General features: G+C 36.9%; 1 protein-coding gene across 14 annotated transcripts in view; it reads left to right on the top strand.

Moving 5' to 3' along the window:
• The window catches only part of magi2a (membrane associated guanylate kinase, WW and PDZ domain containing 2a), a 267,335-nt gene that overhangs the window by 54,680 nt on the left and 185,135 nt on the right, over positions 1–27,520 (top strand). The window lies entirely within an intron of this gene.

Genomic DNA, 27,520 nt, shown 5'->3' with positions numbered 1-27,520 from the left:
TTCTGGATGGCTGCCTGGATATTGCTTTGCAGATGGATCTGCTTTTATTTAGTGTATGTTGCTGATAGCTTTTTCCAGGGTTTATTTTTACATTTATGCATTCGGCAGATGCTTTCATCCAAATCGAATTACAGTGCAGTCAAGCTATACATTGTTTTAATCAGTATGTGTGTTTCTTGGCAAATAAACCCACAACCTCTGCATTGCAAAGCAATGCTCTCCTAATTGAAATACAGGAGCATGGTCCAAGTTACAAAAGCTCAAACCAGGGGTTTTCAAACTTTATGATTGCAGGGGCCACCACATACTGTATGATAAATATTTTAAGCGAGGAACCGTTTTTCGTAATATATATATCCTTTATCCATATTATGTATAAAGAAACATTTAATCTGTTAGATAAATAGTTATGGTGATGTTAAAGATAAAGCAGATTTAAACTTTATAAATAATTGGCTGCACCGCACACTTTTACAATTTTTACTTTGTCTTTTTTTTCTGGGGACCCCTTAGAACTTTTTGGGGGACCCCTGGGGAGATGGTCCTTTGCTCCGCCAGATGAACCAGCATATTTGTGTTGTTGCAGCACGCAATTAGTGCAACCGGTGGTCGCCAATGTTTGCTCTTACCAATATTCAGTACGTCTATGATTGATTAATAATAAAGTTGAGAAAGATTCACAATTTAGTTAGTAATAATCACAGTTAGGTGTAAGGGGAGGGCAGAATCCCAACGGGGTGATATCACTTGGGGGATATATTATCCATAACAATCCGGTTGACTGTACATTATCCCACTTATAACACGGCTAGTTGCTATACTAGTAAATATATAGACACAATATTTTTATTTGATATGTTTTATTAGCACATCTGTAAGAAAAGTAAACCTTTTGTGAGGGAAACCTGTTACCTAATGGCTGTAAACGAAGACACATTAAAACATGTTCAAAGGTCATACAAGATAAACATTCAGTTTATTAATTTCTGAATAACATGCATGTGTTATTCATTATGCATATATAGTCTTATTGTTTGGTTTTACTTCAAAATATTATAACAAAAAAACGTTATGTTTCACCTTGAAGGCACGACTTTTATTGTAGTCATTGTGTTTTTCGTCAAAAGAATAACTTAATTTAGTTACGACTCAATGCAGAAATGATAACGCAACAACACGTGTATGACGTGTCATGTGATAAAACTGCCAACTAATCAAAATGCAGTTCAACCCCTGAATCTGGATCCAGGCCCGCTCCCAGAAGCCCATGTTCTGCAGTGAGGCGCAACTGCCCATGGGGGTCCCCAGAGCCCAGTTTGAAACCCCCTGGGTTAAACTGTCAAACAAGTCTTTGCCATATAAATGTCATGGCAGATTTCAACATTTGGTGGTACTCTTGCAAAAGATGAAACTTGTATGAATTGGTTTGGGTATCCGCTTCCCATTGGTCAATCAAATGCAATAGGAAGTCCGCTATGACTATCACTTCACGGTTACCACAAAATGCGCACTTTGCACTATTTAAAGTCGAAATGAAGCAGAGTTTGTATGTGTAAATGTGTACTTTGAGATGTAGTCTAAAATGTCTCAAGATATTATACACAGACGTAAGCTCTGTCTTTGGTCTCAACAGACGGCTGAAAGGATTTCAGTGAAGCTTTTACTCAAGTGAAGGCCCTGTGTTATGTGTGAGAGCGAGTGAGAGAGAGATTACTGTCCAGCTGAGAGACTGAGCTGTGATTCCATTAGACCGAAGAACGACACGTGAGATCCGTACCCAAGAGTAAGTGAGCGAGACGGAGAATACAGATGAGAGAGAGAGAGAGAGACTGACAGAGATTACGATGAAAAAGATGAGAATGAGGTATGAGGACTCGAGATAAAACGCCTCGGATGTCGGAATCATTGAGCGTTGGCAAGAAGAGGAAGAAACAAGGAAACTAATAGCTTTAAATAAAGATGAAGGAGAAAGAGATTGAGGTAGAGAGAGAAAGAGAAGGGTAGGGGGGAGATTTGGATAGCTTGATAAAAAAAATGATAATTTTCCAGCTCCCAAAGAGTTAAACATTTGATTTTTACCGTTTTGTAATCCATTCAGCTGATCTCCGGGTCTGGCGTTAGCACTTTTAGCATAGCTTAGCATAATCCATTGAATCTGATTAGACATTGCACTAAACAATAACCAAAGAGTTTCGATAGTTTTCCTATTTATAACTTGACTCTTCTGCAGTTACATTGTGTACTAAGATAGAAGGAAAATAAAAATTTGCGATTTTATAGGTGATATGTCTAGGAACTATACTCTCATTCTGGCGTAATAATCAAGGACTTTGCTGCTTAACATGACTGCAGCAGGCTTAGTGATATTATGCAGCACCTGAAAATAGTCCTTTGCTATTGAAAGTAACCAAGGGGACTAATTTTGGGCAGTTTGTAATATCACTACGCCTGCTGTAGCCATGTTACAGCATCAAAGTCCTTGATTTTTACGCCAGTTTGAGAGTATAGTTCCTAGCCATATCTGCCTAGAAAATTGCAACTTTTAATTTTCTGTCAGTCTTAGTACACGATGTAACTACAAAAGAGGCAAGTTATAAATAGGAAAAATATCAAAACTCTTTTGTTATTTTTTTGTGCGATGCTAATGGTCTAATCAGATTCAATGGATTGTGCTAAACTATGCTAAAAGTCCCGGAGATCAACTGAATGGATTGCAAAACTGTAAAAATCAATGTTTAACTCATGGAAGCTGGAAAATGAGCATATTTAAAGAAAAAGTGGAGTGTCCCTTTAAGAGGAAAAGGGTGGAGGCAACTACATATTGAGAGCATTGTAGGGCTTCATAAACTTACTCCTGATGCAAAGTCTGTTCTTGAAGGTAGCATAAACAGTATGCCTTTAATGATACCTCATTTTGGCCAAATTGTATTCCATTGCATGCCACCTTTTTTAAAAGGAAATGCCAAAATGCGTTGCAACAATCATGAAAATGTTCATTCAAGATGGTGGACAGTGTTGAGATTTTTTGTTTACTATTGTGTAGATATTAAAATAAAACTTTAAATGAATACAAATTGTATACAATATTACATATGTTTACTGTGCATTTTGGAATTGCACATCTTCTGTTGACTGATGCTCAATAGTCAAGAAATGGCTGGTTAAAATTTGTGAGGAGCACTATTATCTTGTTGGTGTTGATGTACTGTAGGGCATCTCTTAACAGACCTTTTATTTCGGCTAGGATGCTGATGTAAAAGGTAGCTGTCTATGTGGATAACAGACAGCAAGGCAGATCACTAGGTTTTGGAACAGAGCTACCATCCCAGAATCAAATACCGCAGACTTTAAAGTGCATGTAAAATGTAAAGGGGTATATGAGCGTATGAAAAACAAAAAGGAAAACGGCATCTCAAGATATTATACAATCAAAAAGAAGAAGTTGAGGACATGTCCTCATTGGTGTGATTGGCTGCTTGCTGAGTAATGACAGTAATGCTCACAATCAAAGAAACACCCCATGAATTATGCAGGAGATCTGTTACAGCTTAAGGTGCCATGACGGGTTGTGTTTGAAACACACACACACTCAGAGAAAAGAGACAGGGTGACTTTAGAGGTTGTTCATGCTGACATTGAACCTCTCCAGAAATAAGACGTGTGACTCTGTTATTAATGGGGAACACAATGTCCTCTAGTATCTAACGAAGGACCCGAAAACATCATCCTTTCTAAAATTCACAGCTGACCATAGCACACATTATTCTTCTTCTATCTTGAATGCTGTCATTATTTACTCATAAATAATTTACTCATTTGAATTTCTGCATAGTCACGCTTGTACAAGAGCCAATGATAAGAGAGGGCAAATTCTTTGACTTTTTTCCCCTACACAATGCTATGGCTTCAGTAGCCTCTGTTAATAATGTACATTTGCATTACTTTTATTTCTTTTATTCTTATATTTTGTCCTTGACAGCATAACAAATCCTTCATGTTGATTATATAGAAAAGACCATCTTTTGAGTTCCATTATAAAACACATTAAAGAAAATCATTAAGGTTTTGAACGACACAAGGGTCGATCACAAGAGAAAGAGGATTTTTTTTATGTTGTGAAACTCTTTAATAGAGTGGTTTTCTCAGTATGTGTCTCTCATACAGTCTGTAAATCCAAATAGTTTTAGGGAACATTTGAAATCTTATAACCCACACTGAAGCAGGTCTTATTTTTACTTCAGAACACAGACGTGTGGATCAGGCTTTTCTTTCCAAACCACCTGCCACCACGAACAGTCTTGACACATTTTTGGAGTAAAACCCATACATCTAAAAAATTGAACAAGCTTGAATTGGCAGATAAAGGTACTACCCAGACTTCTCCATAACTCCCTTGTTACTGCGCACAAGCTGAATGTAGAAACTTTCTGCTCTGAAATCGAAAAAAGCAAGCAGGCCTGATATAAAGTAGATGAACCAAAAAGTCTCATTTTGAGAACTCTTGAATTGAATCTTTGATGTCTGTAGAAGTGCTTTCATCATTTCAGTGATCAAAAATGAATATTGAATTTATCAGCAGTTGACAATATGTGACCCTGCCTGTGAAAACCCAGCTAAAGTCATTTTTTAACGATTTATAGTTTTGCACATAAAATCATCCTACATAATGTAAAGAACATTCTGTAAAAATATAACCTTGAAATCTTTAATGAGCATCTATTTCATTGCTAAAAAAAGACGTTATTTTGTGTATTTGGTATAATACAATGTGTTTGCGTAGTTTATGGTTCCCAAAACTTTTCGACATACCATACATTTTTTGTAGCTCCAAAGTCCTTTCTTTTCTGAAATGCACTGATTTTGAAAAGCTCCCTGATTGGCCAGCTAATTTGTATGTTGTGATTGGCCTAAATACCTCTGACGTCAGCAGGAAATGTAATGCTCCTTACCATGTTTGAAAGATTTTCTCACAATGGAAGTAAACTGTTGCCTACCATCCGTGTGTTTGTTGTTGTCCAAGAAAAGAGATTTAAGTTGGAGACGATAACTCGGGTTATCGTTTACTTTGGGTTTTGTACATTTTGCATCTTTAACATGAGCCAACACACACTTACACACCAAAGGAAATTTAAAAATCGTAAATCAGACCATAGGTGCTTTTTAACATTTATTGAGTAAGGTCATGTCAAATATTGAAATCATCATATAATGAGCATGGCTGCGCATGTAATTTTTTTCATTCTTGAACAACCAACAGTATGATTTGTGCATGTGGTTTTCACATAATTATAACAGGTCATTACTAAACAGCCAATGATTAGAGAAAGGGTCACGGTCAAAGAATACTTAACTAACATTGAAAAAAAATCATTATGTCATCACTTTACAGCTGACATTTATCCGTCTCTCCACCATTCACTGTTTGTGTTCTCTTTTCCACTACGTCTGTCTCCCTCTTAGCCATGCTACTTAAGCATCACGATGAAGGCTTTGACTAGGTTTCCATGGTAACTGTCGTCTCCCACCCCCCCTCAGTCTGCGTCAGACCAACGACACCTCACTAATCCCCCAACCCTCCAAACACCTCATTCCTTCATCCATCCCTCATTCCCTGATATGAATGACTACACAGGAACTCAAGCAATGGGGCTGCTGTTTTTGAGGTCTTACGAAACAGTGCTATAATTGGCCGGCATGCACGTGCACCGTGTGCTTTGATTCGATGAGGGGACGTGACTGGGCCAGACTCCGATGCCAAAAGTGCTCACGGCGTGAGATGAAGAAGTGTTTAACTGCAGATGAGATCAGTGAGGAACCATAAAGTGTGCCATGGAACGAGACCAGAGACAAGTGTTGTGTGTGTGATTTGTTCTCCTAAGGGGGTCTTCTTGTTCTCATGTTTTACTGTTGCTCATCACATGCCACATGGCTTGCACCCTAATAGAGATGCATGGGAGGAGAACATGAGCTCACACACAGTTCTTGTATCATTTCTTGCCTTTTTTTGTATAACCCCATTCACACAGCACTTTGGTCACAGAAAATTTCCGTAAAATTGCCAGGGAGGTTTCTTAGAGGCTGTTTACACTTGGCATTAACATGCGTTTTCGTCAATCGGATCACAAGTGGACGACGTTAATGCCAGGTGTAAAAGGTTTTCAAAACGTTTTGAGCTCGTCCACTTTCGACCATTTTCAACCAGAGGTAGTCGAAACCACTTTCCATCGGATCGCTTTGGAGTTGCGGAACGCATATGTGGTTGAATGTGTTCGAACAGCCACACACGACAGCCTTATCTCCGCCCATTTATTTAATCTGAGGTATTAAACACACGTTTTACGTCTTTTTTTTTTCACTTCTGCCGTGAACATACAGTGAACAGCGCTATTTTTAGCCTTTCATTGATAAAACTAAAGCAGCTGATCTCCGTAGTTTCGTTTTGAAAGCGTGTGAAAGTTGCGCGATCCTATTTCATCAATTGCGCTGAAAATTCAGAGAAAGCTCTTACATACACACGTACAAAACTCTGTGCAGCATGTTTACTTGCTAAACAAGAAGTGGACTCCGAAATAATATTAGTTTGCGTCCATATAAACTCATAATTACTCCCGCTCGGGTTTGAATGACAGCAGAGAGACTCGCCCACCGTTTCACAGACCACCCCCTCACAGTATTCAGGACAGTATACGGTCGAAAGTGGACAAAAGAGACAGATTTAAATACCAGGTGTAAACGTAATGTGTCTCTCTCATCCACTTGTGATCCGATCGATGAAAACACATCTTAATACCAAGTGTAAACAGCCCCTTTAAGGTCATGTCAAATATTTAAATCACAATGAAATTAATGGCAAAAATCAGAATTTGATTTTGAGACTTAAGTGTGGTTTTTACAGACTGGGTCACACATAAAAATGCTGCTTTTTCTCACATATTTAGACAATTGAATCCATTTATAATTGAACTATTGTTAGAAAAGGGCTGAATGAATGAATACAGTGTGGATACCTGTCTATATCGACAGATATATAAACAATATCCACTTTAAGTATATAGACAAAATAGTATTGAAATATTTGCCTGCAAACTTATTTTTTAGCAAGTGTTACAACTAACCCCCTGCCTGTTACAATTAACCCCACCTATGGGGTAAGTTGTAATGTTTGCAATTCTGTCATGTTTGGTGTAATTGTCCAAGAATGACAAGTACTATAAACAAACATTTTTAGCAGAGATGTTTGTGTTGCTTGTATAAAAATATAATGAATCAAACTCAAATATTTTGTAATGATTAAGGCCAAACCAAAAAGCCTACTGTTCCATTAAATGGATAGTTTAGCCAAAAATCATCATAATTTACTCACACTCATGTTGTCCTAAACCTGAGTTTCTGTTGAACACAAAAGAAGATATTGTAATAAATGATGGTGACCACACAGTACCCATTGACTTCAATAGTATTTGGTATTCCTTATATACATCATTTGTCAAAATGTCTTCTTTTGTGTTCAATAGAATAAATAAACTCATACAGGTTTAGAACAACACAAGGGTGAGTAAATGGGTGATCTTTGTGTAGAGACTGTCACAGCTAGTGGTGAAAGAGTTAATTGTGGCTGGGAAAGCGGGTGCTAGGGAGAAAGGATTGGAAGAGTGTTCGCATATCAAATCACATTAGAAATAGATCATACTTTTCAAAACAATGGCATCATTCATTATCCTAAAATCCAGCTAAATTCCTAAATGCCACTGACAGCAGACAGTCACTTTAAAGGTTATCAGGCATTTTTTGAATCCCCCAGGTTTATTTTAGACCTTTGTAAAGTATTGCATTTGATAATATGTTTGTTATTTTGTACTTGTGTTGTTGTAAAGGCTAATAACCTTTACAGTAGTTTATCTCACACCCATGAACCATGATTTCCTACTTGCAGTTGGTAGTTTGTGGGAGGTGGTTGTATGAAGCATTATGTTTGTACTTGTACTGTATATGCTCATGCAAACAATTTTTCCAGTAGAGAATGATCACTGAATAATGTGTTTACCTACTAAAAAGACTTAATTTGGCATCAACGCCTACAGGAATGGACTAAAAACCACTAAGCACCAATTTTGATTTTATGGGTTTTAGGAATAATCAAAATATTCACGTCACTATAGATCTTTTGAACTGTTGATCTGCTCATATGTTGTGCATGAAGTTTAATCTGCTAACAGTGTTGTCTAACTCAGAGATGTTTGCTGGATTTCTGACGTCTATTTGGTACAGCTGCAGTCAGTGTCAAATGCAAACCACACTCACTGAGCCAATTATAATCTTCTTATCTCCAGAGTACAACACAAGCAATCCCAAAGTAAACACACACAGCCCAACTTCACCACAGATCTCCCATGATCCTTTAGAATGTGCATCCCAAATAGCCTTCTCTAGGGAAAAAGACAAAAACACACTTGGTCTTAGGGCTGCAGAATTTATAACAAAAATCATAATTGACAATTATTCACCTTGATATTTTAATTGCGATTATTATTGCAGATTAAAAGTGTTTACTTTGAAGTTTTGAAGTGTTTTATAACTTTCTGTGAAGCAGCTGCATGTAAATAACAAACAAATTATGGGGTTTATGTTGTTAGAAAAAAAAATCAAAAACAAATTGCTAAAGGACATCAACGTCAATTTAAAAATCTCTGATTCACCGCTGTCTTTGGTGCCCAAACATACAGTACTGCCGAAATGCACAGAAATGAGAACAAATGACGGCTGTAATTGAAGCTTTTGGTGATTATGTAATTGTTTCACTCGTAACTGTAATCCCGATTAGTTTTTCGATTAAAGGAACAGTATGTAGGATTGTGGCCAAAACTGGTACTGCAATCACAAAACTTGTGGCTAAAACTGGTACTGCAGTCACTCAACTGGTGGCCAATACACAAAATGACAACATAAACATCAGTTGAGGGCTGGAACTCCACTTTTTAAATGACAATATCCTGGCTGGACAACTGTTGTCAGTGAAATAAGTATTTGAAATGAAAATGATTTCTTAATGTCTAGTGACATAACAGGGCCATTTTATGATTTATTGATATACATTTCTTACATACTGTTCCTTTAAGTGTGCAGCCCTTCTTGGTCTATGGCTATATTTAGGTGTTTTTATATTGGGATTGGTTTAATATTTGGTTTTTGTTTGTATTCACTCTCATTTTTACTAATGCATTTAAGATTTTCTGGCATCTCTGTAGATGTGGAGCTGTTGGAGAGGTTTGCTTTTGTAAGCAGACTGTTTTGACGTTTTAATGGACCCATTTAGTCATCTTGCAAATATCTTTTGGACTTTTTTTAATCTGCACCTATTTTATTGCAAAAAAACAACAACTTTTTTTGTGTATTTGGTACAATGCAATGTGTCCGTGTGCTTTATGGTTAAAAACAACATTATTTTTCACATACCGTACATTTATGTAGCAGTAGATTTCACTCTCTTCCTGAAACGCACGGATTTCAAAAGCTCTGTGTCCCTGATTGGCCAGCTTATCTGTACGTTGTGATTGACCCGAATACCTCTGACGTCAGCTGGAAATGTGACCCTCCTTACCATGTTTGAAAGATTTGCTCACAATGCAATGCTAACAGGAGTTAACTTACAGGCTGTGAGTCCGAAGCGGGATTAATTATGATAATGTCGGTCTTTAGGGGCGGCAGTGGTTCATGTAGGTTGTCTACAAATCGGAAGGTTGGTGGTTCAATCCCCGGCTCCACCTGCCCAAGTGTCGAGTTGTGCCCTTTAAACCCGGTGGTCTTGAACAAAAAAAAAACATAATCAAAGTAACATCCTCACTATATTATACAAAAAACACAAAATAATCGGAACTACATTGCTTCTATTATAATCAACAGTACACACTACACTAAGCTAAACAACCAAATGCAATGCGTTGTGATCAGCCTGCACTTTTCGGGTAAAATGAGGTGATCCTCTGATTATATAATTGAATAACAGCATGAGAAGTTTCACAGTTCTGTAAGGACTTTTATGCTTTCAAAAATCTGCCCTTCTAGGCATCCCATGTGTCAAAGTTTGAAATCAGTCCAATTCATCACTGTGCCAAACAATTTATCTGGCGATACAAATGATACACCTGACAGCATTTAGTCCCTCGCTATCCCTCAAGCTTCAGTCTCAGATGAATTCTTCTGCTTTAGAAGATTGTGAAGAACGTTGCTTGAGTACCCGTGTGGCGTATGGTGTATTTATAGTCCATTTCACTCAGGATGCGCCTGTGGTATGGAACGTCTAGCGTGTACGCCCATGGACGGAGGCACCTGGGTATTTTTGCGGTTGCTTTAATGCATCTAAGAGTGATCTCCAAAGCGAGCCTGCAGAAAATGGGATGGTAGTGTGTAGATGGACGACACACTCCACATCATCAATATTCATGCGGCGAAGTGCCATGGCACATGGACGCATTTCAGCTAAGGAGAAGTGGTGCGCTCTCAAACAAACACAAGCCCCATCCATTATTCAAACCCATTGGACCCTGTGCTTGTGCACTCACACAACTGAAATCCACACACATACAGTATGGTTGTCCTTTAGGAATACTTGTGAAAAGTTTTATACAGATAAAGCTTTTAATGGGCCTTAAACCCAACATTGCACAGCCTCTAACAAAGTCTCAAACATGCATAAGTTTAACTATAAAATTTTTGAATACAATCATTACTAAATTATTCTTTTCATATTTAATACAATTTGCATTACCACAGTGTAATAATAATTGTATGCATTAGCATAATATATTAGCATATATATATATATATATATATATATATATAATGCTAATTAATACAATTATTATTAATATATTGTTATATATCAGATTTCTGGTTCTGAAATGATATATATATATATATATATATTAGGGGTGTAACGGTTCGTGTATTCGAACCGGACCGTTTCGGTTCAGGGCTTTCGGCACGGTGCGCACGTGCACCGAAAGTATTTTGTGTGCGCCTGTGCGGAACATAATACGTGCGTTTCCGCACGAACATATTAAGTGGCGGAAGTCTCCGCGTTCAGCGCAAGTCTTCTGTCAAACATATAACATAATTCGGCCCGCAGAAAGATTTTTATTTACTTAGTTGTATATCCGTTTGATTATTGATGTAAACGTTTACGTGTCGTATCTAAAAGCGCATGTTAAACGCGTGTCAACGCGCTGCTTTGTTCTTTCAAAAGTGCGTGAGAGGATGCACGTCTTTCGTTGCTACGCATTCATGAGACGCGCTTTCTGTGACAGCAAGAATAAGGAATGCGTGATCAGATTTTTCATCTGCATATCACGTCAATCATATCATTGTCACAATGCGATCAGCTGGTCGGGACAGAGAAGAGCTGTAACCCGGGCTTACTCAGCTGTTACTCAGCTGCGGAGGGGTTCATAAGAAAAGTCACAGCTTACATTGATGACACAAGCAAAGATTAGGAGAAACGTGCAAAAGATCAAAGATGGCTATGTATGCAGCTCACTAATCTCAAAATGAGTGTATAATAAGTATATCATCATGTTGCTTGCTATGCAGTTACACATAGAGCAGTAATATTATTTTTATACAGAGATGGTACATAGCCAATTCAATTCTGTGAGTTAAACAATCCAAAATAAATCAAAACAGAAAATTTTTAGTGGCAAAAATGTAGGCTAATAGTTCATAAATGTATTCAGGAATTGAATTTGTTAGTTCAAGGTTTTAGTAGAAAAAGTTTAAGAGAAGGTTAAGATAAGAGTTACCTTCTGTTATAAAATAATGTAAAAAATAACTTTGCAGTAGTATTTTATTTATTATTTTTTCATTTTATATATATTTTATACTTTAATAAAGTGTTTAAAAAAGTGTAAACAAATTGTAAAAAAAAGTTTAAAGTAATAAACAACCTGCAGTTTAATGTTTGCATTTCTCCCTTACTGTACCGAAAATGAACCGAACCGTGGCTTCAAAACCGGGGTTCGCACCGAACCGTGATTTTTGCGTACCGTTACACCCCTAATATATATACATACATACATACACACACGCGCGCACACACACACACACACACACACACACACACACACACACACACATATATATATATATATATATATATATATATATATATATATATATATATATATTTTTTTTTTTTATACATGCATGTGTGGATATTTATATAAACATAATTATTATACACAGTTTAAACACACATATATGATTTAAACAAAAACTTTTATTCTGCTATAGATTAATCGTTATGCATTCCTAGTTTGGACAGCTCTTACATTTATTTTAGTTTAGGACTAATCTAATCCCTGTCCGGGAAACCGCCCCATTTTGTTTCATTAAGGTCACAATACTTCTCCAAAATCCCTAATGTTCTCCTAAAATTTTTGATTTCTAAGCCTAGGTTTGGTCATAAACTGAAAATTGCATAATGCATGGCTCTCCAACCGTGTTTCTGAAGGACACCTGTCTTGCATATTTTAGTTTCAACTTTACTCCAACACACCTGCCTCTAATTTTTAGGTAGCCCTGAAGAACTTGATTAGCAGGTTCAGGTGTGTTTGATTGGGGTTGGAGCTCAAATGTGCAGAAATAGGGTTGGAAACCCATGGTATAATGCATTAAATTAAAAGTACTTGACCAAATGTCCCCAAAGGGTGGCTTTTTATATTTAGCCTTCATGTCAATTAAGTAAATGTGCACATGCACACGCACATCCCTGCATGAGTGTACAGCTCAGAGCTGGTGAGTCATTAGAGCCACAAAACCCAAATCAATGCACTTCTCCACAGTGCTTTATAAAACCCATTGACATCACTGCCAGAACTGGGTGAAACAAGAGGAGCCGGAGAGATTTAAAGAATGAAAAAAGGAGGAAATCTTATCCAATCACAGATTTTGGACTAGAAGACGCATCAGAAGGAATGATGCTCGCTGGATCCTTGAGTCTATCTTTAGTCTAATTAAAGCATGAGTCAGAACTCAAGAGGCTGCTGGGCTTTAGTAAGTGTGGCTACTATAATGCCTTACTGTGGTAATTACCACAACCCTGTGCTATGACAGCACCCATGGGAAAAAAATAACAGGGCAAGAAATAAATGGCGACGGAAGACGTCAGCAAGCCAGCTGAGAGGGTGAATTGTGAAAGGAAGAGCTTTGATTGCCTGTGAGAACTTCTGTTCCTCTGAAACAGGATGAGACAGTCGCTCATCGGATCATTGCAAGTCTCGGAGGCTTTGGTATGTTTGTTACTTTCATTAGAGGGGGGAAGTAAAGGACTCAGATTGATATCTGGGTGATAAACAAGAGCAAATAAATTTTAAATGACTCAGTCTATCCTATCCTTGGCTTTGAACACTGTTGGACACTTTTTGCTTTGAGAAACGTTTCGTGAGTTCATTAGCATCTACGTATGTGCGCATTTTTGAGTGTGACCAAGGAGCCTGGCTCTACAGTTAGCCTGGGGCAACAATAAATACTACGTCACTATCAAAAGCTATACAGTCTGTATGTCTGCCCGCCTGATGGTGTTGTTGGGATGATTCAAGAGAAGTAAAGTGAAAATATGCTAACTTGTGGTTAGGGATGCATACCGATTAATCGCCATTAATCTATAGCGGAATAAAAGTTTTTGTTTATGTGTGTGTAAACTGTGTATAATAACTTTGTATAAATAAATGCACACACATGCATGTATATATTTAGGAAATGTTTACATGTGTATATACATTTGTATGTTTATGTATAATTTATACTATATCTATAAATATAAACACTTAATGTATACATATATTTTTTTCTTACATTTATACATGCATTTGTGTGCATATTTATATAGACATAATTATTATAAGTCACACATATATATGATGTAAACAAAACTTTTATTCTGCTATAGATTAATCGGTATGCATCCCTACTTGTGGTCTTTGCTATTGCTCATGCTTATTGCTAGGGGTTAAAGCTAGAAGTATAGTCCTGTTTTATAGCATACGTGAGGGTATGCGTACAAATTTTATCATCCTAATACTACACTGTAAAATATGAAGTAAAGTGAAAATATGCTAACTTGTGGTTAGGGATGCATACCGATTAATCGCCATTAATCTATAGCAGAATAAAAGTTTTTCTTTACATCATAAGTGTGTGTGAACTGTGAATAATAACTTTGTATAGATAAATGCACACACATGCATGCATGTATATATTTAGGAAATGTTTACATGTGTATACATTTGTATATTTATGTATAATTTATACTATATCTATAAATATCAACACTTAATATATACTGTAAATATATATTTTTTCTTACAATTATAAATGCATGTGTGCATATTTATATAGACATAATTATTGTAAGTCACACACACATATATGATGTAAACAAAAACTTTTATTCTGCTATAGATTAATCGCGATTAATCGTTATGCATCCCTACTTGTGGTCTTTGCTACAGTATTGCTCATGCTTATTGCTATGGGTTTGTAACCCTAAAGCTAGAAGTATAGTCCTGTTTTATAGCATACGTGAGGGTCCACGTACAAATTTTATCATCCTAATAGTACACTGTAAAACTTGGATCAACTTAAAAAATGACTTTAATTAGCAAAACCTAAAAAAAAATTTCTCACTTAAACATAAGTTGTGACACTAAGTGAAATATTTAAGTTGAATTTTTTTAGGTTTTACCAATTTTTTTCCAATATTTCACTTTTAACAGTGTACTTTGTTTGTCTAGCCCTAGGTCGTGCATGCGCGTACATGAAAATGTATAAGGTAGCCCAGGAGAAGCATTGCATTTTGTGACAATGTGCATGCGTCGAGCGTCTCTGTAGACATACGGTGCAGATAAACTATGCTTTGCAAGGCTGGGCATTCGACTGTGCATGTACATCCACATAGACGTAAAAAAAAATAGATTATACTGCGTACTCTAGTATTAAACTCTTGTGTTCCCCATTATTGCTGCAGGCATGAATGATATTTCAAATTGTGTTCGTTTTGAGAAGAGGTATATTTCTCAATGTTATTTTCTCTAAAAATATGATACAAAACTGATTGAATTTCAGAAAGGACATTGTATAAATGAATTTAATACTGCATGTTGCACCAGTAACAGTAATCTCCTTTTTGAATACTATCATAAGGCATTCAGCAACAGTGCATGCATTTAAGTCAGGAAAAGTGAAATGTTAACAGTGTTTGAGGGTTTTTTACTTAAAAAAAAATCCTGCCTGCAATTTTCTGAGAAAGAGTGACTCAGGACGTGGGCCTATTCAATGATAGTATGTCATGTTAATTGAATATTGCCAGACAAACCATTATGGCTCAAGTGATTTTAGCTAGCCGAAGGCTGTGTTGATATTCATAAGCTCAGAGAAAACTGTGGCAAAGAGAGGCCTGTTCTTTCAGCGAATGATAGAGACACTTAAAAGATAGCTCAGTGACTTTAAGACTTAGAGGACAGGCCTGTGATGAATATGAATGATGCTAAGGCACGTAAAAACCCTAAAAAGCCTAAGAACAGAATCTTAAATCCTCTTGGTTCTGAGAGAGAAGTCTCAGACTCAGACAGCATGCCCACAGACTGTTCAAAGATCCTCTGATGCATATTGAACAGAAAAATGGCAGGACTGCCTGAAGTCACCACTACCAATTTGAAAGGTTGGCTTCTTCTGGGATTAGAGTTTTAAATAGCCTTGCCAGGAAACAAAAACATGTTTACAAGCTACTAGGATGACACAGCGAACATTTTGGAAGAAGGTGGATTTGGCAGGTTTAGTTCTGCTTCATATTAGGTGTCTTTAACTAATTAGAATAAAGAATTGGATATATATTGCACTTATTGTGTACATTTGTATTGTTCAGGGTAGGGTTAGGGGTGGGGTTAGGGTTAGGATCAAGTGTGTCTAACGGTAAGTAAAGTATATACAACTCAATTTTCATAATTTTGGCTTTGTATGCCACCATAGTAGAAACAAAATATAATGGGAAAGGTTTAGCAATTTTTTACACAATCCCTTATTTTTAATTGGCTCAAATGTATTTGGACAAATTAATATAATCTTAAAATATTTTTTGTTACGAATCTGTTGCATTCAATCACTGCCTGAATTCTGGAACCCTTGGGCATCACCAAAGACTGCATGTTTCTTCCTTAGTGATACAAATTTGTCATTAAAATATCATTAAGTGTAAATACTCTGTCATATAATTTTATAACAGCATCGTGAATATTATTCTTGACCTCAACTACAGTGATACAAATATAATTTGTCATTAAAATGTCATTAACTCTTTCGCCGCCAGCGTTTTTTTAAAAAGTTGCCAGCCAGCGCCAGCGTTTTTCATGATTTTCACAAAAGTTTAATGCCTTCCAGAAATCTATTTTTCTTTAAATATATAAACATACAATTCACCAAATGAAAGAACAGACCCTCTGCTTTAAAAAAAAAAAGATCATTACATTTTTGTGACTGACTTTTCATAGAGATCCCATTAAGAGCGATCTTTAAAACAGACACGGACATGCAGCCGCTTGCCATAGGGCAATACTTCCGTGTTTAAAAAGTTGCGGAAGGGCGCCACCTGGTGGATAATAGCGGTATTGTGGAAAGCCGGAAATACTCGTCATTGGCAGTGAATCGTTTTCTCTTGATTGACGAGATATCTCGTCAATGGTGGCGAAAGAGTTAAGTGTTAATACTCTGGCATATAGTTTTATAACCGTGTCAGGGATATTTTTCTGGACTTCAACTACAGTGGTAGAAATTAAATTTCTCATTAAAATGTCATTAAGTGTTAATACTCTGTAATATAGTTTTATAACAGCGTCATGAATATTATTCTTGACCTCAACTTCAGTGATACAAATATAATTTCTCATTAAAATGTCATTAAGTGTTAATACTCTGGCATATAGTTTTATAACAGTGTCAGGGATATTTTTCTGGACTTCAACTACAGTGGTACAAATAAAGTTTGTCATTAAAATGTCATTAAGTGTTAATACTCTGTCATATAGTTTTATAACAGCGTCATGAATATTTTTCTTGACCTCAACTACAGTGGTACAATTTAAATTTATCATTAAAATCCCATTAAGTGTTAATACTCTGTCAAATAGTTTTATAACAACATCATAAATATTCTTCAGTTCATAGTGTTTTTTTTAAGTTTCCTCCATATGTTTAACAAATAAAATCAGTCACCCAATAAAAATAATAATTAAAATTGATCAAATAATATTTTATTGCATTTGGAAACCCAATCACCTAAAATTAAATGAAAACAGTACAATAATGGGTTAAGCCATACAGCCTTGGGTCCATATCACTGGAAAACAGTTTATTACATCAAATTAAATAAATACATTAATTAAATAATTATTTAACATAGTACTAACACTTCATGATATTTCAATCACAGTTTAATGTAATGTTAACCCATTTTTTATCATTATTCTGCTGTGACATGTTTATGACAGATTTATGACAAGTTATGATGTATTGGTTAAACTCAAGTTGTCATAACAAAGCCATCTCAAACAATGTCATATTTGCATTAAAAATGACATAAAATTACATAATTGACACTTAATGACAGTTGTCATAAATGTGCATAAAATCCCCTTTGTGTTCATGACACATGTCATGTCATGATTATGAAGGTGTCATGTCAGTCTTATGTACACCCCTTCAAGTAAAGTGTTACCAAAAATGGTTGTTCATTTTACCTGTTGTTGGCAGTGTTAACCAGACTTTATGCATGCTGTCAAATGTCTAGCTATGTGGAACGACTGAGAAACTTTGATGGGAAAGGTTAAAGACGAAATTAATGCTTTCATTCTTGTCTTAAGATCCATTAAGTTCTACCATGGCATTAATATTGTTGCTCAGTCTTCAATTAGACAAGCTGACCAAATGTTATGCTCTTTCATTTGTATGTCACTTTGAATAAAAGCGTCTGCTAAATAGATAAATGTAAATTAACAATTTTTTGGAAACTGTGTGCAATTCATTTTTCTGTGTGTTTTTATTCATTCTGATCTTTTCAGTGTAAAATGTATTGGACAGCTGTGTAACTCAAGCTGTGCTTATACATTTACTAAATGTACATAGAAAAGATAACACATCTCGGATTTGAGTTTGTGGATCGATAGAAAGAATGAATAGGCTCGTGCTAAGTGCAGATCGTTTGAGCGAATGCTTGTGGGTGTAGTAGATGTAGTAGCATAAGTAAATTAAAGCGTGTGATGGTTTGCTTAAGAGACTTGTTGGCTGAGACTGGGCCACTTACATTTACTATGTTGAGTGAGTACCAGTGAAGCACAACTGCGTGTGCGCGCATGCGTTTCAGTGTTTATCATGTTGTGGCCCATTTACGACACTGAATGAGCGTGAATGAGCTGCCCAGTGTGGAATCAGCCTGAACACAGTGAGTAATGAACATTAATGCAGCAGTGCTTCCAAACCCTACAGCTCACTTTTCAAGCTGCCTTTGATGTTTTCTGTCAATTGTGTGCAGTATGTATGCAATGCTTACAGTCCTCTAATCTGCATACTTCTGACTTTTACTAGTTGCAGATGCTATGTCAGATATATCTGCATTTTTTTTTTAGATTGGGCTGACCGAGTGTCCATGCTTATGTGACTTACGCTGGCCAGTTGCAGATGTTATGAGAGATTTCAAAGCTATTTGAAACCTGATTGAAATCTTCCCAGTGCATTGCCCCATCCCAATTTAATTGGCTGTTGCTCTTTTCTGGCCGACTCATCCAAAGGGTGTGTGGACTTTCTTGATGAAGGAGGAATGAAGTGCCTTGATCGATCAGAATGAAGTCTGCTGGAGGGTGTTAATGTAAAAAAAGATAAATGTTACACTATTTGTGCGACAGAATTAACTTTTGTGATGATGCTATGATGCCAGCCATTGAAATGTTGCTGTTGAAGATTTGAGAGTTTTTTTTTGAAGATTTTTTTTCAAATGCTCTATTTTCCTTATACCACAGGGCTGTTGAATGCTTTATTCTGATTGGTTGAGAAATGTTCCACGGAAATGCATTATTTTTCGATTAACGCACACCTGGCCTGTCATATGTCTTAAAACATATGTCACCAGAGCAATGTCTTAGCCATGTCGGAATAATTGACTGAAATAATTGAATAATGCACAATCGCATCACCACCTGGGTGTGCATTATTTTCGAATGGACACACCAGGTCTTAGGAGGTTAATTGATCATAGGTCAAAACAACCCAACGTCAGTCAATTTAAACCGAACAGTGTATTGAAACAACCCAGCATCTTTTATACTATATGCTATATTTGTTTATGCATATTTATATTTGGGAAGAGCAAAGTTTATGTATGTGGCCTAACCAACCAGATTTAACCAGACATTTAATCAGATGTGTACACTGATGTCTGGTTTCTTTGACTCTTGCCCATCCATCTTTAATGTGTCTTGAAGGACATTTACATGTGTATAAGACCAAGTGTAACTACACCGTAAGGCCAGAAATAGAGAAAAAAAGGAGAATGAATCAGTATTGTACCACATGATGTTAAGTTTTGATGGACACCGCTTTAAATTGCTAATTAAAAAGCTGTTATGATGATTTATGTAATTAAAGTCGGGTTGCTCTGAGATTGATACTTGAAAATGTCTCCTGAAAGTGTATTCTTGAAGTAGAAACGTCTGTAGATGTGATTGAGCAATTGCAAATATGCCCTGGCTCAATTTAACTAATTAAAAATAGCTAATGTAGGCCCAACAATTCTTAAATTCATTTTGTAAGATCTTCATTTCATTCATTATAGACACAAATCATTTCTATTTCCATTAACACAGTTTTGCTAAAACTGAGTGAGGGATTCCTATTTCCCAGCATGCCTTGCATAAGATTAGATGAGGAGATTAAATGTTGAAATGAAGTGGTAATTTGTGTTTGATTGAGACTTGTTAGTGTTCCTGTAGAGCATTGCATTGACGGCGCAAAGGCCATGGGTTTGATCTCCTATAAACACACATATGCCACATGCATATATGTGAATGTAGGTGTTTAATGACATGTTGAGATTTAGAAGAGTCTTCTATGTGATGAAGCGTAGCTTGAATTTAGATTAAGAAAAGATACAAAAAAGTACAATTTTACAGAAATAATTACTCCAGAATAGGGATTAATATTGACTGTCTTGCAGATCCAATTATAGTATTGATTGGAGAAATATAACATGATATAGCAGCTTGTCAAACCAAGGAAATGCCACCACATAAATCTTCCCTGGTTGTCTTAAATGTAACCTACCGCAAAAATAGTATTCTCTTTAGGACGTAACACATTAGCTGTCACTGTTCAAACTGTTTAACCTTATCCCATCAGGCACATAAACTAAACACAAGTTTCTGCAACTGTGCAAAGCCCATTAATATGTAATGAGGTTGATAATGGCGGTAAACTAGAGTTGAAAAGAGGCATTTTTTTTTTCGATAAGGTGACTTTAAATAACCAGAGTGGACTTTCAGTGTGGCTTTCACAGATGGACAAGCTTATATTAAACAGATGGTGTGCCTGCAGCAAGCTGTATTGTCCAATTAATGTTATTCACCTGATAAATATGCAAATAAAAAACATTAAGAGTTTTAAAATATGCATTGTGAAATGTTGGAACTTAAAATATCCAGAATTTCTTACTAGCCCAAGGTAAATGGTGCACATTACAAAACATTTTTGATAGGATAGCATCTTGCAGTTCAGGGGAAATTTGTGGGATGCACACATTCAGGGCACGTAGCTCCCCTTCCACCACATCCCAAAGATGCTCTATTGGGTTGAGATCTGGTGACTGTGGGGGCCATTTTAGTACAGTGAACTCATTGTCATGTTCAAGAAACCAATTTGAAATGATACGAGCTTTGTGACATGGTGCATTATCCTGCTGGAAGTAGCCATCAGAGGATGGGAACATGGTGGTCATAAAGGGATGGACATGGTCAGAAACAATGCTCAGGTAGGTCGTGGCATGTAAACGATGCCCAATTGCCACTAAGGGGCCTAAAGTGTGCCAAGAAAACATCCCCCACACCATTATACCACCACCAGCAGCCTGCACAGTGGTAACAAGGCATGATGGATCCATGTTCTCATTCTGTTTACGCCAAATTCTGACTCTAACTTTTGAATGTCTCAACAGAAATCAAGAATTATCAGATCAGGCAACATTTTTCCAGTCTTCAACTGTCCAATTTTGGTGAGCTCGTGCAAATTCTAGCCTCTTTTTTCTATTTGTAGTGGAGATGAGTGGTACCCGGTGGGGTCTTCTGCTGTTGTAGCCCATCCGCCTCAAGGTTGTGCGTGTTGTGGCTTCACAAATGCTTTGCTGCTTACCTCGGTTGTAACGAGTGGTTATTTCAGTCAAAGTTGCTCTTCTTTCAGCTTGAATCAGTCGGCCCATTCTCATCTGACCTCTATTATCAACAAGGCATTTTCGCCTACAAGACTGCCGCATACTGGATGTTTTTCCCTTTTCACACCATTTTTTTGTAAACCCTAGAAATGGCTGTGCGTGAAAATCCCAACAACTGCGCCGATTGTGAAATACTCAGGGCGCGTCTGGCACCAGCAACCATGCCACGCTCAAAATTGCTTAATCACCTTTCTTTCCCATTCTGACATTCAGTTTGGAGTTCAGGATATTGTCTTGACCAGGACCACACCCATAAATGCATTGCAGCAACAGCCATGTGATTGGTTGATTAGATAATTGCATTAATGAGAAATGTTTCAGATTTTTTTTAGGGCATCATCATGTACTTTTCCTCCTAATTTTATGCGTTAAAACTCATCTTTGATCATCAAAATGACATATTTAAAATGTTATAAATGACAAACGATAATGTTTTCTTATGAAAATATTGTTTTCATGCCTTAACATAGCATGAATGTAACTCTACCCTTGCGTAATGTAGTATATGTGGATTAGTCCCCACCTCCACTTAATCAACATGTTGATGTGATTGGTTACAAAATCTTTTTGACAGAAAACTGGGTCAGTTCAAAGTTTGATGAATTTGCATATGGTTTGTGTTGAATCATATTCAAAACCCCACATAGACATCAACATGAAAAACTTTTTCACCACACTTTAAAATGTGACAGGTGAGCACCGAATGTCTGCTTTGTAATAAAGCCACCATCAGGTTGTTCTACATTGAATTTTTAACTGTTTAACCTACTCTGTCTAGTTTTTTCTTACGTTTTTGGTAACTCACTTTCTTTTTACTGCTGTAAGCATCTGGCAAATGAGCCTGTTCTGAGACAATAGCCTCTGCCTCCAATTAAAGCGTTAAAGCCTGCTGAAGATTTAGTGGAGAGAGAGAGAGAGAGAGAGAGAGAGATGGGATCAATATCTGAACAACAAACAAAGGAGAATGATTGAGGTGATTCAGTCGTACAGAGGTGTGGACTTTGTGCTTTGAGAAATATTTAAAGTCCCTTTGAAACCTCACATGTTCACCCGCACTCTATGCATGGTTGTTTTCGCTTGTGATTACTGAACCAGGCTCTCCAGCATAGCCTTGGGAGCCCAGTTATATTGTTTTGCTAATCAAAGAGCTGTGTAGCTCTAATAAAGAGTTGATCTGCCCCTTTACCTCGCTGTTTGTGTTCATAGAGGTGGTTTTAAAGAATAGAGGTGGAATAGAGGTGGTCAATCATCAGTATTGCTCATATTGCTGTTAAGAATTTGAACAATCCCGTTAGCTTGCGTATTCTCAGTATGTAACCCCATGCTGTTTTTGCTACAGACATGAAAAATGTCTCAAATTTTTAAATGGATTCATACTGTAGTAGACAATCTGTGTGCATGTGTGTTTATCATGAACTGCTAATTTGGTTTGCAGCAGTGCCCATTCCCCGTGAAAGTGGATTTCATTTGAGACAAATCAGAATTCACCGGAGTGCAAATCTACGTGGCTATAAATAGCTGTTTGACTTCTTCACCACAATTGGGTCAGAAGATGTTAAAAATACATGCATGCCCCAATAGCTCAGGCAGATCAAGTGCCAAACAGTGGACTGTGCACTGGAGCAGTGAAGCTGAACTGAATGGCAATGTTTGTTCGACTAAGACACTCATGAAGCGCAGAGATATACAACGAGCATCCAGACAATTTATATCTAGAGTGTGATCTACTGTACATTACTTCCTTTTTTAAATAATTCAGACATCCACACTCACAGCTTATTCACTGAAGTTGAAGTTTTTTTGAAATCAGCTTATTAGACATTCCCATGTCTCGCGGCAAAAGAGAGGTACGTGTACATTCGCGTTCGATTGTGTTGGTGGCTATGTGCGATTGCGCACACATTAACCTCGACATGCTTAGTATTCCGTGCCGGTTGTTTCCTGACACTCACGGCTGCCGCAGCCTTTCTCCTAACGGATTTCCGACCGGCAGAGGCATCACCATGGAGACAGACATGATGTCAGCCCGGTGGCATTGCTGATTGTTGGAGGATGAAGTTTCGCACTCTTTGGTCTCTTTGGACTGTGTGTATATGCGATGCTTTTTGCAATAATGCTTGTGTAGAACGTATATATGCTATATAAAAGACCCAGGAGCAAACTGTTTGTTCAAACACTTGTTCAGAAAAATGAGCTGGGCAGGTTACCAACTCTGAGAGGGGGACCAACCAAACATCCTCCCTTTTTATATTTGTGTATGTGGTTGTGCATAAATAAAAGTTCATGTTTGCATGAAAGGAATGGTTTAACCAAAACAAAACAAAAAATACTGATTATTTTTAGTATTTGAAACCATAATGAAACCATTTTCATACTTTAAATCATAGTAAATAAATGTAAGTAACCAAGCTTGAAAAAGAACAGAAGGCAAAGTTAATGTAGTCCGTATGATTCATAGGCTATTTACTTTAATGAGAAAATGCTTCTTTGGTGTCCAGTATGGCAGAATTTTAAAACGGATTAATGGACGGTTCAGGTTTTATGATGCGCAAAAGATATTGTCCAACACTGACCTCGTAATGACTGATTGTTCACTGTTAAGATAATTTTCCCTTTAAAGACATGCAACTTGTGTAATAGCCCTTTAAAGTTCAACCTCTAGTGGTCCATCTATAGAGGGTATGCAACGACGTCACTTTTCCACGTGACCACTCGCCCTGTTGAGTGGCAAAACATTCAACAAAATGGCTGGTTTTCATTGCGGCTGCTGCGAAAAACGCCAGTAAAACTGACTATTATCAGCTTAAATTGAATATAGTTGCCCTTAACAGTGACCCTTACAGTCTGTGTGGACATTGGCATATGGCCAGATATTGCTTTTCCTGACATATATGTTTGTCTTCCCTAACATTATTAAACCATCTCATCATAACGGATGTTTTTTAATGAAGGCTCACTGATAAAACGTTGCAATAACACAGAATAAGAGTATTCATTGGTGTATTTTTATAGGATTTTTTTATCCCAAAATTTATAATTCCAGACGTATGGCTACTTAGCCTTGGTGCCAGCTGGACTTAGCCCCGCCCACAACATTAAAGATCGGGAAGACTATAATTTTGAGTTTGACAACGTCAGGCTAATGGCTACTGCTACTGATTTACTTCTACTTTGAGTGTTTTTGCAGTCCGCTCCAAATTTTTGTTGAATCTGTCAGCAAAGTCGATCACACAACTACTGTTCCCATTTTAGACACGTTTTTCATGCTATGCTTATGTTGTCACTCAGACTTTTTCAGTGGGGGTAAACGTAGTCGCTTGCAATCCTACAATCTGTCTACAATCCTTGCGTTTGTTGTAGTGCGGGAAAATATATTTTAGTTGGAGACAATAACTTGCATCATCGTAGACTTTGGGATTTGTAACTTTACACATCAATAACATGTACCAGCTAGGGATGGGACGATAACCGGTTTCATGATTAACCACAATAAAATGTCCTGACGGTTAGTAATATCGTTTAAAATGTAATTATCATTACAACCGTGTTTGATTACCGTGATTTCGAAAACTTGCGGAAAAAAAGTTTGACACAGGCGCGTACAACATATTTTTTGGCACAAGAAGGCATTTAAGGGATAATGTATTGTATTCATTCATGGTAAACTTATTAGACAGATTTATAAAAAACATTTACCACAGAAATCATTTCAGGGACATGAAATATAAAATTTTGATTTTCAAAAATAAAACTTCAAATTTTTTCAATGTGTGTATCAGTTCTTTTTGAACATTTCCATCTCATTTTAACAAAACCATGATAATATTGATAACCGTGATAACTTTGGTCACTATAATCATGATATAACATTTCAACCCAGTCTCACCCCATGGCGTCAATATTTGACGACACTTGACCATGCGTCAATATGTTGCCGCGGAGGGTATACCTTTCGCGTAATTTTTTGACGAACTGGGGACTTCAATACTATTAAGTCCGTTGCATTCTCTTTCCTATTTTCTTACCATTTTCGCGTCGGTTTAGGGTTAGATTTACATAATGACATCCCTACCCAAACCTAACTCTAACCCCAACGCCAGGTGACAACTGTTTAATTTTGCGTACCTAACTCTAACCCAACGGCAGGTGACAACTGTTTAATTTCGCGTACACTGTTTAATTTTGCGTAATCTAACCCTAAACCGACGCGAAAATGGTAAGAAAATAGGAAAGAGAATGCAACGGACGTAATAGTATTGAAGCCCCCAGTTCGTCAAAAAATGACGCGAAAGGTATACCCTCCGCGTCAACATATTGACGCATGGTCAAGTGTCGTCAAATATTGACGCCATCGGGTGAGACTGTGTTAAACATTTTCATACCATCCCATCCCTAGTACCAGCACACACTTACATACCAAAGGAAAGTAAATCGTGAATAGGATAATAGGTGCTCTTTAAGTCTGTCCCTCATTCAGCCGTATCAAACCCACGCCTGAGACATGTTTACTTCATGTTGTAAAAATAGCCAGTAGAGCTGCATTAGACACGCTGACATTTACAACCGCAGAGCATTTAAAACATCCCTCAGCCTCTTGTTGCATAAGCCCCTGGTGTTATGTAACATGTATGCATTTTTTACAGAATTGAAGATAATTGTCTCAATAAAAAATGTAACAGAAGTGTAATGAAACTTGAGAAATATGCTGAATTATTACATTGTCATTCTAATACATGTTTATTACTATGTTATTAAGGTCCCGTTAATTAGTTGCTGAGACTAATGTTAGTTTTCCTGTAATTGGCTCTTGTTCTTTGAATCCCAATAACTCTGGTGAGTGATCCATGTCTGTTTTGTTTCTCAGCTCACGTAGCTGGGCACTTCTGAATGCAAGAACTGTTTACTGTGTCTCTGCCCTGTCTCTAGAACGTTCCTTAGCAAAATGAATGTGCAGTCGATCTAGCATGGGGAAACAATACTCTGCCCTCATATTTGATTTTTAGTGCTCTTTATTCCCCTGCTTATACTTTTCTTTGAATTTTGTTCGTTCTGTAAATGTAACATCTCTGTTTTTTTACTTTTCATCTCTTATCTTATTTTCTCTCTGCTCTCTCTCACGGCACTCAGATGATGGAAAGGTCAGCATTTAGCTTCCTACTCTGAACCACTTCCTTCAGTTTTAATGATTTGCACTGGATGATGTCTTTTGATGAGGGAGGACATTTTTGAATGATGTATTTTCGTCACTAAAATGAGCATTCTCTAAGAGCTTAAAATCTTAAATTGTAATATTGAAAATGGGTCATCTTGCAGACAATGGATTTTTCTATAATGTGCATAAGAAAAAAATCCAAAGACAAAAATTAAAGAGCACCGATTATCCAATTCACAATTTTACATTTCCTTTGGTGTGTAAGTGGGTATTAGTACATGTTAGCGATATGCAGAAGCAGGGAACTACAATGCGACCATTTTGGTCGCATATGCGACCTTTTAAAATGCCATTGCGACCGTAATTTTTAATAGGTCGCAAACGTATCACTGATTATTTTTGTACCTACCTTATGTTTTAGGCAATATGCTATGATTTACTATGAGCATTTATTAAAACAGAAATGTGTATTTTAAGAATACGTTCGCGTGCTTTCTGTTTCTCAATGAATTGGGTCGGTGCGACGCAAAGTAAGTGTCACATTGTATACCAAATACACAGAATAAAGTTTTTTTAGCAATGAAATAGGTGCACTTCAAAACAAATTTTTAAAAATATAAAATGAAATATTGTGTTAATTGATCATTTTAATAGTGTCCAACACTGACTCCAGTAGATGAAGTTTTAGAGGAAGACAGCATTGAGGTCCTTAATAGACCGCCATAACCGTGACTTATGTGAGGGAGGACTGCACAATATAGGAAACACCTCCACTTTGCCTTCATTGGTTAATTACACTGTAATTAAATGTAATTACAAAGTTAACTTCTAACTAATTTTGCATATATCAG

Source organism: Paramisgurnus dabryanus, chromosome 1 (assembly GCF_030506205.2).
Source record: "Paramisgurnus dabryanus chromosome 1, PD_genome_1.1, whole genome shotgun sequence".
Taxonomy (NCBI): Eukaryota; Metazoa; Chordata; class Actinopteri; order Cypriniformes; family Cobitidae; genus Paramisgurnus; species Paramisgurnus dabryanus.
This window is presented reverse-complemented; position numbering and strand designations above follow the sequence as displayed.